Source organism: Podarcis raffonei, chromosome 5 (genome assembly GCF_027172205.1).
Source record: "Podarcis raffonei isolate rPodRaf1 chromosome 5, rPodRaf1.pri, whole genome shotgun sequence".
In the NCBI taxonomy this organism is placed as follows: Eukaryota; Metazoa; Chordata; class Lepidosauria; order Squamata; family Lacertidae; genus Podarcis; species Podarcis raffonei.
Window position 1 is genome coordinate 5,101,667 of NC_070606.1, and position 14,797 is coordinate 5,116,463.

The following is a 14,797-nucleotide window of genomic DNA, read 5'->3' on the forward strand; positions in this document are numbered from 1 at the left end:
AGAAATGGCTGGTGTTCATATATTTGCCTGGAATGGAAATCAGTAGTTTTTGTCAGAAGCTGAACTGCAGTGGAACAGAAATGGATCTGCATGTGACGAATAGGGGCAGAACAGAAATCAGTGCCTTTGTGCGCCCCACATTAAAAGCCGCCTTCATCCCTATCATTCATTGCTTAACTTTTCAGAGTTACAGACAATTGTAATAACTCTTAATAATAAAGCACAGGCTACCTGCTTTATCACCAGCTGAAATCAAAAGCTGTTTAATGCAAAAACTAAGAGGAAAGGAGAATATCCAGAAACATGAAAGATGAAGAAATGTCAGGAGTTGAGTTGCCATTTAGGACTCTCTGGTCATAATAGAACGACTCATGCCATTAAACCACTGCAAACTGCAGACTGTGTTGTTGTTGTTTAGTTGTTTAGTCGTGTCCGACTCTTTGTGACCCCATGGACCAGAGCACGCCAGGCACTCCTGTCTTCCACTGCCTCCCGCAGTTTGGTCAAATGCATGTTTGTAGCTTCGAGAACACTATCCAACCATCTCGTCCTCTGTCGTCCCCTTCTCCTTGTGCCCTCCATCTTTCCCAACATCAGGGTCTTTTCTAGGGAGTCTTCTCTTCTCATGAGGTGGCCAAAGTATTAGAGCCTCAGCTTCAGGACCTGTCCTTTCAGTGAGCACTCAGGCTGATTTCCTTCAGAATGGATAGGTTTGATCTTCTTGCAGTCCATGGGACTCTCAAGAGTCTCCTCCAGCACCGTAATTCAAAAGCATCAATTCTTCAGCAATCAGCCTTCTTTATGGTCCAGCTCTCACTTCCATACATCACTACTGGGAAAACCATAGTTTTGCTTTACGGACCTTTGTTGGCCAGGTGATGTCTCTGCTTTTTAAGATGCTGCCTAGGTTTGTCATTGCTTTTCTCCCAGGAACCAGGTGTCTTTTAATTTCATGACTGCTGTCACCATCTGCAGTGATCATGGAGCCCAAGAAAGTAAAATCTCTCACTGCCTCTATTTCTTCCCCTTCTATTTGCCAGGAGGTGATGGGCCCAGTGGCCATGATCAAGAGCAAATAAGGTAATTTGGTCACATTCCTTAAAAGGGAGCCAGACCCAAACAAAGTGGAAGTACAGCTATGAGTGCCAAAATCCCTAAAAGAACTAGCAGCTGTGTTTGGGACGGTGTCATGACTATCAAAGTTCATTCTGAGGCTCACAAAAACCAGAGTCCCCTTAACAGAACAAAAGGGAAAAGGCAGTGAATGGTACTAGGACAACAGTGTCAAGATGACAATTTCGAACATGAAAGAAGCCATTGCCCAAGAAACAAAACTGAAATATTATGATTAAAATAAAGAATTAAAACTGCAGGTAGATGCCTCACAAGAAGCAGTTGGGACAGCCCTACCCCAGGAAGGCCCCCCCCGGGGGGGGCATACGCTTCCAAAGCATCAACATCCTCAGGAGAATCAGGGCGAAATGGAAAATGAACTAATTGCTATTTTTGCTGGGAGTCAGAAGTTTCATCAGTACTTCTGTGGACGTTTTGTAACTGCAGAAACTGACCATAAATCCCGAAAAGCATATTAGAATGACCTCTAGCCTCTGCTCCACAAACGCTACAGAGCACAAACGTAACTTTTCAATGGTACAATTTAAAAGTAACATACAAGCCTGGGAAAGCCGTCCCTCTAGGTGATCTGCTGTGTAGAAGGACAAAATGCCAAAGAGGAGAAAGACTTAGAAGAAAAGCTGCGCATGATGTTACAGCATCTCTTGCACCCGCAAACCAATTGGAAGAAACGAGACAGAGATGAGGCAATGTCTGCATTGAAAGAAACCACAAGTGCAGGATGGCCTGTCCACGGGCATCAAGTTCCCTCAACCATAAGTGATTTCTGGAATGATAAGATGGAACTAACAGTAGAAAATGGTCTGCCTTCGAAAGAGGAGAGGGCATCTGCTACAGCCGTGGCATGAATGCACAAACACAGAAGATGGTAAAAAACTGTGGCACTTGCGCAAAGCACCATAAACCGAACTGCCAAGAACCCACGATAATTCAGTGGGGCCTAGCAGAGCCTGGCAGCACTTCTGGCTAGAGAAGTGGAAAGAAGGCATCACTTTGCTGATGGCTGATTATTAATTGGGAGCGGGACCATATAACACTGGTCTTGAAAGACCTACACTGGCTCCCAGTACGTTTCCGAGCACAATTCAAAGTGTTGGTGCTGACCTTCAAAGCCCTAAACTGCCTTGGTCCAGTATACCTGAAGGAGCGTCTCCACCCCCATCGTTCTGCCCGGACACTGAGGTCCAGCGCCGAGAGCCTTCTGGCGGTTCCCTCTCTGCGAGAAGCCAAGTTACAGGGAACCAGGCAGAGGGTCTTCTTGGTAGTGGAGCCCACCCTGTGGAACGCCCTCCCACCAGATGTCAAAGAGAACAACAACTACCAAACTTTTAGAAGACATCTGAAGGCAGCTCTGTTTAGGCAAGCTTTTAATGTTTGATGGACTACTGTATTTTAATATTTTGTTGGAAGCCGCCCAGAATGGCTGGGGAAATCCAGCCAGATTGGCAGGGTATAAATATTATTATTATTATTATTATTATTATTATTATTATTATTATTATTATTACTACTACTACTACTACTACTACTACAGCCACTACTTTGAAATGACTCAATTTCTTAAAAATTAAATAACCTCATAAACTAGGCAAAGGCAACACTTTCACGGCATGGCATTTGTGATGAACTGTTCTCTGAAGAATTCTGCAAATTCACAAAGGAGTGGGGTTTCACTCATACTACGCGCAGGTCATACTACCCAGAACCCAATGGTCTTGCAGAGAAATACATACAAATAGCAAAGCAGATACGGACTAAGGCCAAGGAAGACGGAAAAGATCCATATACTGGGTTGCTGAACTACTGCAACACACACATGGAATTGGAAGACTCGCCTGCTCAAAAGCTAATGAGCAGAAGGCTCAACTCCAGGATCCCTGCCAAAGACTCCCTCTGGAAGCCAAGAGCAACAGATCATCACCAGTTGAAAGCAGGCTGGATTGATGGAAAACAAAAACAGAAATTCCACTATGATAAAAGAGCCAAAATACTAAGACCACTCCTCAGATCAAATGTAAGGATACAAAGCCTGCCAGACATCTGGTATAATAGATGAGGAGAATTCAGATGCATTCTGAATTCAGAGCCAGTATGGTGTAGTGGTTAAGAGCGGTAGTCTAGTAATCTGGGGAACCGGGTTCGTGTCTCCGCTCCTCCACATGCAGCTGCTGGGTGACCTTGGGCCAGTCACACTTCTCTCAGCCCCACTCACCCCACAGAGTGTTTGTTGCGGGGGAGGAAGGGAAAGGAGATTGTTAGCCGCTTTGAGACTCCTTAAAGGGAGTGAAAGGCGGGATATCAAATCCAAACTTTTCTTCTTCTTCTTCTTCATCTCCATCCACTGGGTATGTGACCATCAGGAGAGGTTTGTTCCCCTACCAAAGAATCCCTTAATTGTACTCTAATAAATGTTGTGTGTTTGCAGTGGATGTGCTTGCTTATTCCACACCTTGTTATAATAATAATAATAATAATAATAATAATAATAATAATAATAATAATTTATTATTTATACCCCACCCATCTGGCTGGGCTTCCCCAGCCACTCTGGGCAGCTTACAATATTAAAATACTGTGATACACCAAACATTAAAAGCTTCCCTAAACAGGGCTGCCTTCAGATGTCTTCTAAAAGTCTGATAGTTGTTGTTCTCTTTGACATCTGGTGGGAGGGCATTCCACAGGGCGGGTGCCACTACCGAGAAGGCCCTTGTTATCCAGAAGCCTGCATTTCATTCCTCACCAGCGGTTTTTTTAAAAAATGTATTTTTATTAAAGATTTTCTTGATTTACAGAAGTATGTGTAATGTCTCTCTCTCTCGTATTTTTTCCATGTAACATTTTTACAAATCAGTTTCATTTGTTGAGACATTAGGAAGAAGAAGGGGGAGAGGGGTGGAGGGGGGAAGATGGGTGGGAGTGGGGTCGGGTGGTGATGTTTCTATTTTACTTTATATATGTAGGGTTTGGTGTCATCGTTGCTTGTGCAGGTTCTCTGCTGTTCACTTGTGCACCCACCCACCCCACTCACACATGGAAACAAAGATCACCATAGCCAATCACAAACAAATAACCACACCCTAGGCCAATTCCTCACCAGTGTTAACCAGTGTTAGAACATTTGCATCTTCCCAGCACCAGAAGGAAGTTCCACAGGGAAGTCTTTTACAGGACCAGCTGGTTTCCTGGTGAAAAGACCTGCAATTTTGATGTGTGTGTTTTCAGGAAGGAACTGTTCTTTAAAAACAAACACACCTTTTAACAAAATAAAACAGCTGCCAGATGGGTCCTGGGTGTTTTGTGCCTCCTTGAGGAACCATTTCTCTGAGAGCCAGTGTGGTGCAGTGGTTAAGAGCGGTAGTCTCGTAATCTGGGGAACCGGGTTCGCGTCTCCGCTCCTCCACATGCAGCTGCTGGGTGACCTTGGGCCAGTCACACTTCTCTGAAGTCTCTCAGCCCCACTCACCTCACAGAGTGTTTGTTGTGGGGGAGGAAGGGAAAGGAGAATGTTAGCCGCTTTGAGACTTCTTAAAGGGAGTGAAAGCGGGATATCAAATCCAAACTCTTCTTCTTCTTCTTCATTTCCTCTGCCCTGAGGAGAGAGAGAATCAGCAGATGGAGAGAGCTTTGCCCATTCTGTACTTAAAGCAACATTCAGAATTGGTTTAGAAAGAGCCTTGAAGCCAGGGTGGGGGGTGGGGGTGGGGGTGGGGGGTTGTTGGACTCCCACTCCCATTAGCCCCAGTTAAGTCCTGGTTTCCTGACTTTGCTGGTAAACAGGGCAGAAGCTTCGCCCAGCTGTGTTGTATGCTAGCTCCAACAGCTGACTTCAGGAATGGAGAACACAAAGCCCAGATCCATTTCTGCTGCCCAGCCTAGCTCTGACAGGAGATTTGGGATGTTGTTGCAAATGCAGGGCACCCATTTGTCTGGAATCACCTGAGATCTCCCAAGGCCCACAGAGCCCACTCCCTGGCAATTTCTGCCCTCATTATTTCCCCGTATAGCACAACTACTTTATTCTTCATTTATTGGCAGTCTCGCCCCCGGGAGCACAGCAGATTTTATGATGTTTGAGAACTAATGCGTCTCAACTTTATCTCCTCCTCGTGGTCTAAAGTGTCTGGCACCACATAAACACTCTCAAATCTCCATTGGTGAATTTATGCCAATAAAGCCATTATGTGGTTTTTCACAGCGGCTAGGGAAAACAAAATTATTTTTGTCTTTGAATTAAACCTTGGCTAAAAAACTGCACCAAGTTGTATCAGTGTATTCTTCCATCTGATTTCTCCAACCACAGATTCTGGAGTACATGACAGACCCCTCCTTTCTTTTCAGCCCTACAAAATCAACAGCTGTCAATGGGATGAGGTATAGTGGCCCAGCACCGCTCTCTGAAACTATCTCTGTAAGTAGGAGCAGACCTATGTTAACATAGACCCTGTTGCTCCCAACTCACCAGGCTGGTCCAGCAAGATAACATGCTCTGTGATAGCAAAAGCTATGGACAGATTGAGCAAAAGTAAGATGGTAACACATGAGTCCACAGTGTGATGCAGCAGCAAAAAAGGTGAATGCTATTCTAGGCTGCATCAACAGATATATAGTGTCCAGATCAAGGGAAGTAACAGTCACACTGTATTCTGCCTTGGTCAGGCCACACCTGGAATACTATGTCCAATTCTGGCTACCACGGTTTACAAAGGATGTTGACAGGCTGGAAGGTGTGCAGAGGAGGGCAACCAAGATGATCAAGGGTCTGGAAATTAAGTTTTATAAGAAACAGTTGAAAGAGCTGGGTATGTTTAGCCTGGAAAAGAGGAGACAGAGAGAAGATATGATAACCATCTTCAGATATCTGAAGGGCTGTCACATAAAAGATGGAACTAGCTTGTTTTCTTCTGCGCTGGAGGATAGGACTTGAACCAATGACTTCAAGTTACAAGAAATAAGATTCTGACTAAACATCAGGAAGAACTTGCTGACAGTAAGAGCTGTTTGACAGTGGAGCAGACTCCCTCAGGAGGCAGTGGACTCTCCTTCATTTGAGGTTTAAGCAGAGGTTGAGTGGCCGTCTGCCACGGATGCTTTAAGGGAGATTCCTGCATTGCAGGGGTTGGAATAGATGACCCTCAGGGTCCCTCCCAACTCTATGATTCTATGCCTTCCTCTTCATCTCCCAATAAATGTAATCCATTAGGATGACCAAGGCCAAAGCCAGAAGGAAATGGATCCAGATTTCTGGTTTCCTGCAAGAGTGCTTGAAACCAGTTTCCACCCTCTCAAGCACCTTCTCCCAACAGGGTGGTAGTTATCAAATACCTCAGGGTCCAGAGTAGTGCCCCCCAACCCACCTCATGAGTGGGCACAACACTGCCTCTTCATGGGTGGAATGTAGAGATGCATTGTAACATAGGGCTACAAAACAGCATCCTTGTGCAAATTGGATCTCAACAAGCCAAACGTTGCCCACCAGCCATTGCTCGTGGCTTGACAGGCTCAGGCATGTGGCACAGTGAGGACCGGACACAAGCAGTTTATCAAGTCCTCAATGAGCTGCAATAAGATTAGTGGCCACAAGGTGTGCCACATGCATGAGTTTGTCAAGCCATGAGTCATGGCTGGTGGCCTTGATCTGAAGAAAAATTTGATGCAAAGTCTGGAAGTTTCTTCCCAGGCAGAACACTGGCAGGAATTTTCAGAAAAGTTAAAAGAATGTCTAGAAGTGCTGAGAGGTTTTCCAGGGGTGTTATGTAAACCACACGTTGGGCTGAAAGAAAATATGCTTCTAGATTCTCTCCAAGACTGTTAAACACAGAAGACGAACCCTGCTGGATCAGACCAGTGACCTACGTATACAGGGCAGGACCCAGTTTCCCACAGGGACCAGCCAAATGTCTCTGGGAAGCTTACAAGCCTTGCCTAAAGACCACAGTTCCTCCAGTTAACTGGTTTACTGCCTCTGAACAAGGATCACTCACTTAGCTAGCATGGCTGACTGCCATGTGTAGACTTCTTATCTATGTATTTGCCTAATTCCCCTTTCAAGCTGGCTGACCTAGGGACTTTCATGTGGCAGTAAGATCCATGAATTCTGCACTGTAGTTTTGTTTTTCTGCTCAGTCAGATAAACTACTATTGCTGGATTCTAGACACTGACATATTCCCAGCTTTGCGGAGACAATTTCACTGTTGTTATTTAATTTTTTTAATGCAATATAAAACAACCCTTTAATGGAATGAAGAAGGAGAGCCATACCATCATGGCCAAAAGCCTCTGGCCCTAAAATTTTACAGGGCAGGGCATTCATTTTAAGGATGTTAACTTTGCTCCCCCCCCCCCGACTCAGCAGCAAATTCATCCACCTGTCAAAGTCCACCCTCGCACTGTTATTTTTTCAAATCCATAGAGGATATTTTGATTTAGTGATAACAGTACCATAAATACAGATGGCAGGCCGACATGGCATATGTTGGTTAATCAACAACTTTCAAGGGCAGAAACACACCATAAAAAGAGGAGGAAATACTAAGCAAAGCACAAAGTTGTCATCGTAACCAGAGCTTAGTAAGGGCCATGCAACAAACAAAGTAACAAGTGGATTTAAGGAAGATTATTATTCGGAAAATAATACACTAATTCTGATTTTAACAATTTGAAGTGTCAAACACTTCAGATGTGAGAAAAGCAGCAATTATATAGCATAACTTTCGCAAAAGAAAAACCACTGTTCCTTTTGTAGCATCCAAGCTTTAGGCTAAAATCACCTAACTGATGACAATCCACTTTCACTGTATAGCAATATTTTATATCTGTGAGCCTCCTTGTGAAAATTGCACCTAAATGTGGGGTGTATTATTTATAAATAGAGGGAACAATGAATTGCGACGTAGCAACACCTAAAGCGCAGCATATGGCCATGAGCAATGACACATTTTAGATCTATCAAAATCAGCTCAGACATAATTGAGTGCATAAAATGCAAATCTAAATCAAGAATCACTAATCCAAGAATTAAGTCCATATGCAGAATAAATGGGACAGTAAAAGGAAAAGTAGCTCTGAAAGCATTGTGTTTGTAAATGTTCTGTTCCACAAGTGGGAAAAATAACAGCTGCTTTTGAATTATGAGGTGGTCCATTACTCACAGATATCAGGATTGTACATTGTGGCCAGAGAAGGCCAGTGCAAGTAGATCCATGCGGTCATTCTTGGGATCCATTATTTTATGCATTGACCTTCCTGGGCATTGAGTCAGGATAACATTGCCATTTAAGATGTTGTTCCAGCTTGTCTTTGGAACACAGTTACATCCTTCCCACTCTCCCACAGGGTGAGAAGTTCCAGGGGCACTGCTGGAGACATAGGGTGTGTTTGCGCCATCTGCGTTGTGTGCAGATTTACAGGCAGAGTCGAGCAGTTCAAGAACTCTGCTTTAGACCAAATGGACTCTAAGGTGCTTCCAGAACTCACCCCCCCGCTCTCTTACATTCTGTGTCTCTCTGTTCTCGAAATTGTGGTTCTCTGCTGCCAGACAGAGCTTAGTCCATTCCCCTTAGTTGCCGGTGGGTGTGGAGAGAATGAGTCACCTTCCAGTAGAATTTCCATATATTTCAGGGACTGGCTGTTTCTCAAAGTCATCTTCTAACACGCAGCATCCACAAAGAGCCCATTTCTGACCATTAAGAACATTAGTCAGTCACTCTGGTCTGCTATGACTCTTTCTTTCCAACCCTAGATGCATTCAGCAATCAGATAGTACACTCCTAAGACAGCGCCATTTAGCTAAATGAACCTAGCAGTTTATTGCAGACAAGAGACACTGGTCCACGTATGAAACAATCAAGATCACTTAAAATGATTATTATTCAAGGAGATGAGTAACTATATAACCTTTAGAAGACATCTGAAGGCAGCCTTGTATAGTGAAACATTTAAAATGATAAATGCTTTATTATGTATTTATACAAGCTGGAAGCCGCTCCGAGTGCCTGTGATAACCCAGTCAGATGGGTGGGCTGCAAATAATAAAACTATTGTTATCATTACCTTCATGTGGAAAGTATTTTTGGCTTGCCTGGTGTTTAAATTCTTCTGTAGAATTTCTCTTGCCCACAAAGCAATGTGGGGCAGTGGTTGCAGCACCATGGACAACTCCCAGTGAGCAAAATGCTCTGACAAACGCTAGTGGTGAACTAAGGACCTTGCAAGTCTCTTCTACCACGCCATCCTCCCCTACTTCATCCCCCTTCCCCAAAGAATGCAACCCCTGGCCTGCAGACAAACTTCTTCATCTTTCCATGACCTCCTGCCTAGCACAATCCTTGCAGCAGTCCTGGAGGGACTTGTCCCCTCCAGCAAATCAGGGGCATGAGAAGGCATTGGTGAGGGAACTGGCTGGGGCATCATCCTCAGGTTCTGCAGGCTCCTGACCAGCCTCAGAAGTCTGGTGCTGTTCTCCAGAGGCTGATTCCCTCACCCTGCTTATCCTCCTGTCACTTGGCCTGGGCCATGACAGTATGATGGATAATTGTGTAACCATTCACTTATTTGGCTGACACATGAAGCATGTTGCAGTGATCTTTTATCCGTGCTTGTTGTTGTTGTTGTTGTTTAGTCGTTTAGTCGTGTCCGACTCTTCGTGACCCCATGGACCAGAGAACGCCAGGCACCTCTGTCCTCCACTGCCTCCCGCAGTTTGGTCAAACTCATGCTGGTAACCTCGAAAACACTATCCAACCATCTCGTCCTCTGTCGCCCCCTTCTCCTTGTGCCCTCCATCTTTCCCAACATCATGCTAAACAGTGGCAAATCAACAGAAAGGAGATCCGACATTGTGGTGCATGCAGGCTCCACATGCATTTGTAAAGGAAATGCTGTGAATCTTAAGAACTGTGGAAAGATTTAGAGCAGCGACAGATGACTGCTCTGTGTCAAAATGAACATAAGAACAGCCTGCTGGATCAACAGCCATGATGTGAAAGTATAAAAATAGTACCATGTCCCATGAGAAACCTTTTGAAATCTGCAGCCAGACAGCTTTTATGACAACCAAGCTGTGGCCATGAGAGATTTGTCTAAAAAGAAGAAGAAAAGAACTCTGCACTTCTCAGCAACACTGACTATTAGGGGATAGGCAATCACAGGTCTTCTTTATGGCTACCCAGACTTACAGGGTGATCTTATCCATGTCTACTCAGGAGGAAGCACCAATGAGTTTGGTGGGATTTACTTTTCCTCTGCACAGCCATTTGGAAATTGTCTGGGGAGTCTGTATGTTTCGGATTGCAGCCTTAGGCTGCTAATTGTAGTGCATCGATGTCAACATTTTAAATTGTTTTTCATAAATGATAACATCATAATTAAGGAAACAAAGCACATGGCTCCAATTATCTCAGAGCAGTGCATTCCTATGCTTAATGAACAAGGACCAGATGAAGTTGTGAAAGCCAAAAATGTAATGATCTGACACAGGAAAAGGAACAGAGTCAAGATAATGGAGGGAGAACCAGAACTAAAGGTCAAACTAGATATGATGTTAAAACTGTTAGAGACAAGTTTGGAAGCAAGATTCCTATTCTCCAGTAGCAGAGTTCAGCACAATGGCAATTGCTCCAAGCACATTTAAACATGGTTAGATTTTGCATCTATCCTCATCCACCTTTAAACAAATATTCCTGCTTCGGTCACAAAAGCTTGGCTTTGCAAATAAATGAAGATTTTACTCAGTTTCAGACTCAGCAAACTTTTTACATTCATTGGCAGTAGAATGAAGAAGAAGAATTAAAGTTCCAAATGACTTCATAAGAAAAGTACTTGGTTTCCTTACAAAAAGGATAATGTAGTTTTTTGGTTGGCAAAGATCCAGGGTATAGAAATCTCATTTTAGAGATATTTTAGTCACTTGAACTGGGAGCCATTCCACATGGCTCCTTCTTCAAAGAGAAGAGAAAGGGGGGGGGGAGGCAAAGACTGCTGAGAGCCTGCTAAGCCACTCCCACACTGAAGACTTGAGCTCAGGGTTCAGTCTGCCTCTTCATGAATGCAAGTGCTAGACATTAACTGGATATTTCAACAAGAACTGCCTTTTGACATCAGATCTGATGTAAAGCTTGGTGTTCTGCTTAGCAGTAGTGTGTGGTCAGTGGACTAGAGGGACTAGGCTAGTTCCCTAAAAGGGCCTTGTTTCTCTCATAGCCACAGCTTTGGATTCAAACAGAATCCAAACATGGTTCTCAAATGTTGCTCTCAGTCACTCTGCAGCTTGCTCCTTTTCTCTCTGGCTCACATCACTTCACTCTCAATTCCAAACTCTGGCTTTGAATAAATTCCAGAAAGTTGCTGGCTTAGAGATAAACTACAAGAAGTCAGAACTCATGTTCCCCCCAAAGGAACAGAGCAGGCTACCAAATATATGTCGTCTGAAATTGACAGTTTAAAATTTGGTAGTTTTAAATATCTAGGTGTCATTATCCCAATGGAAAGAATGTGTAAGAAAAACTTTGAGTCCTTTATTGCAAACAGTGAGACAAGATTTATCGGGGCGGGATAAATTTCAGCTTACACGGCTTGGGAGGAATGCAGTGCTGAAAGCAATACTGCTTCCTAGATTTTCATTTCTGTTTCAAACTGTGCCCATCGAGATACCACTGGATTTGTAAAACAAGGGGGGCAGGCAATGATAGAATACTTTAGTGGAGAAGTTAAAGAGCCACCAACAATTAAAGCAACTCTTTCCAGAGTGGTTAGAGCAGCTGGTTCCACCATGAAGATCCTACAAACTTAAAAGGACTCTGCTGATTGAGAATGAGACAAGTGTCCCAGGGGTGGAAATTGAGAATGGCAGGCAAACAGCCACCGTTGCAGCACCTGAAGGGCTTGGGAGGAAAGTGAGGAGCCATTCTTATGAACCATGCTTATGACAGGGAACAAATTGGCCCATTGGTTCGCCCCAGAACCTCCCTTCCTAGGTTCTCTGAGATTTCTGGGTATATACAGGGTGGGAGGATGAGGAGCAAGACTTGTTCATCAAAGGGAAGCCTTTGCCACTGCAGTCCTCAGAATTCAGCTGAGGATCTTCTGCAGCGACTCTCCTTAGAACAAGGGCATGTATGCTTACCTTGTTCGGTGGCAGGGAGTGTTTGTGGAGAGCTCTTGGTGGAATTGTAGCAGTTTACAACACACTTACTGACCAGCAATATAGGAAGAGAGGAGGCTATTCTAGGGTGTGGGAGACTGATCTGGAGGGGGACTGTGAAGTAAACGGAAAGAATTCCAAGAGTCATGGATGGTGCCCAACCCCCTGTAGCTTGACATCCTGTTAGTAGGGACTGGTCATCCTATGGCTGGAGGGAATGTCAAAGGTAGGGATCACTAACCCACAGTAGGATTGCCCAAGCAAAGGTTAGTTTTGGTAGGCAGACTTTGATGTCATAGCTAGAGTAATGTAATTATTTGTATGAATAATATAGAATTATTTGTATGGTTTAAATAGATTTTATATATGTATATAGTTGTAAATCTATTAATATTTAATTTTTATTATTCCCACTATATGTTTATGATCAGCAATCAGAACTAAAGGCAAAGTTTAAATAAATAGAGAATGATCTGGGTTAAAGACTGCTCTTGCTGTCCTTGTTTTCAGGGCAGAGAAGCTCTAACACACAAAGACTTATTAACCATTTATCTCCTAATGGAGATTGAAAATTGCATGGAGATTGGACATTACATGAAAAGTGAGAATAATTTTGCCTTGAGATGCTGTGGTGGAGCATGGCAGCTCGCTCTGGCTGATACCGTTGTGCATCAGTGCAGGTTTGCTTGGGTGGGGAGAAGGTAACTGAGGAAGGACTATTCTCCCTTATCTTTCTTTTATTACCTCTTAACTGAGAATCTGAGGCCCCCCATTTCTCAGAAAACATATTGGATAGAGAACCTGAGTTTTGATCTGCACATATGTATGTATATATGCAGACAATGTGATTTTGTCAAATCGTTTGAAGCAATGTATACCCTCTGGAGTCACGGTCTGTTTTATTGTTTTGCGTGTGTTGTAGTTAAACTTACAACAGTTATTCTTAAATGTATCTTTGAATCCTGTGTTTGGACTCTGCCTATGCTGAGGTGATCTGGATTTGCTTCAGCTATAAGCTTCATGAACATGGTGCAGGCGAAAGGGTTAACCCCTCAGTCATTACCTGGTGGCCCTAATCTGGATCTTGACCTCTGTCATGGCTTGAAGAAGAGGAAGAAGAAGAAGACACATGTTTGAACATGGGATTCCGTGCCAGGTCTCGTTTGATCCACTGATTCACAGATAAAGGGATGAGGAAGAAATTTGTTTTTGTTTGCATTGTAACTCCCATGGCCCAGGAATGTACAAAGACAAGGAAAGTTTCTTACCATCCACTTTTTATTCAATATTTACAGAGAGAGGCTTTGGAACACAGCCTCTTGGATAATGGCGTTGTCCTGAGTGAATCTCCACCCCCTTTTCCCCCACTTCCTCATTTGTCATCATCATCACCTGCTCTACAGGTGCTGCTAGGTGCCCTCTGTCTTTGACCTCTTTGCTCTTCTACTTTTAAAGCTTGCCGGGTTCTGGGAGATGGTGGGTCTGGAATGCTTTCTAGTGACAATGTGTCAGCCAGCTGCTGCTCCAGCTCTGCCTGCTTCTCCTCTGCCATTTTTTCCCAACTTTCCCCCTCATCTTCCTCTGAGCTGTGACCTCCCTCAAACCCCTGTTGTAATTCTGTCTTCCTCTTCCTCCTCCCTGGAAGGATCCAGCTGGGGAGGCAGTCTCCACCATTCCTCCTCTGTCCAAGCCCTGACACACTCCTTGCCAGCAGAGCCGAGGTCCCCTTCCCACCAGCCATTTGCTCAGGGGGGAGCCCAGCTAGCTGAGGGCACTTGGCAAGCATGAAGCAGGCACACCCATGTCAGTGCACACAGAGTGGCCTCGCCTGCTGCTCCTCTCTGTGAGCATTGGTTCCACTGATGCCAGATGAGGAGCACCGGCTGGGCCATGCGTAGCGACGCCCCTCGAAAATCCACGCCCGAGGCCATGGCCCCTCTGGCATGCCCTCTGCCTGGTTCTCTGTGGCTTCACTTCTCGCAGTGAGAGAACCACCAGAAGGCCCTTGGAGCTGGACCCCCGTGGAGATATTCCTTCAGGAATACCGTTTAGGGCTTTAAAGGTGTTCATGAGGTGGTCTTGGGCAATTCTCACTTGACCACAACCCCAATTTTCAATATGAGGAGAATACTTCTCTGCCTTTCAGGGCTGCTGTCAGGATTCCTAAGCATGTGAAGCATTTTGAACCCTTGAAATATGCAACATAAACACTAAGCGGTATTATTAATTATTTGGTGATAAATGGACTGCATTATTAGCCATATTGTGAGAGGTTTGTGCAGAAATTACATATCTCTCTCAGCACTGTAAGCTCCCCACTTCAAAGACAGAGAAGACCTTTAAATAGAAGACCTTTATCTCTGTAAATAGTCCTAATCAGTGCTATTTTTCTAGAAAAAGAGAGGCTGGAGCCCACCACAAACTTCTTCCTTGCTCTCTTAGAATGGCAATGGCACACACCTGAGAGGTGCTGGAGCTGAGCTCCAGCTGGATAAAAAAGCCCTGCTCCTAATTAACCTGTT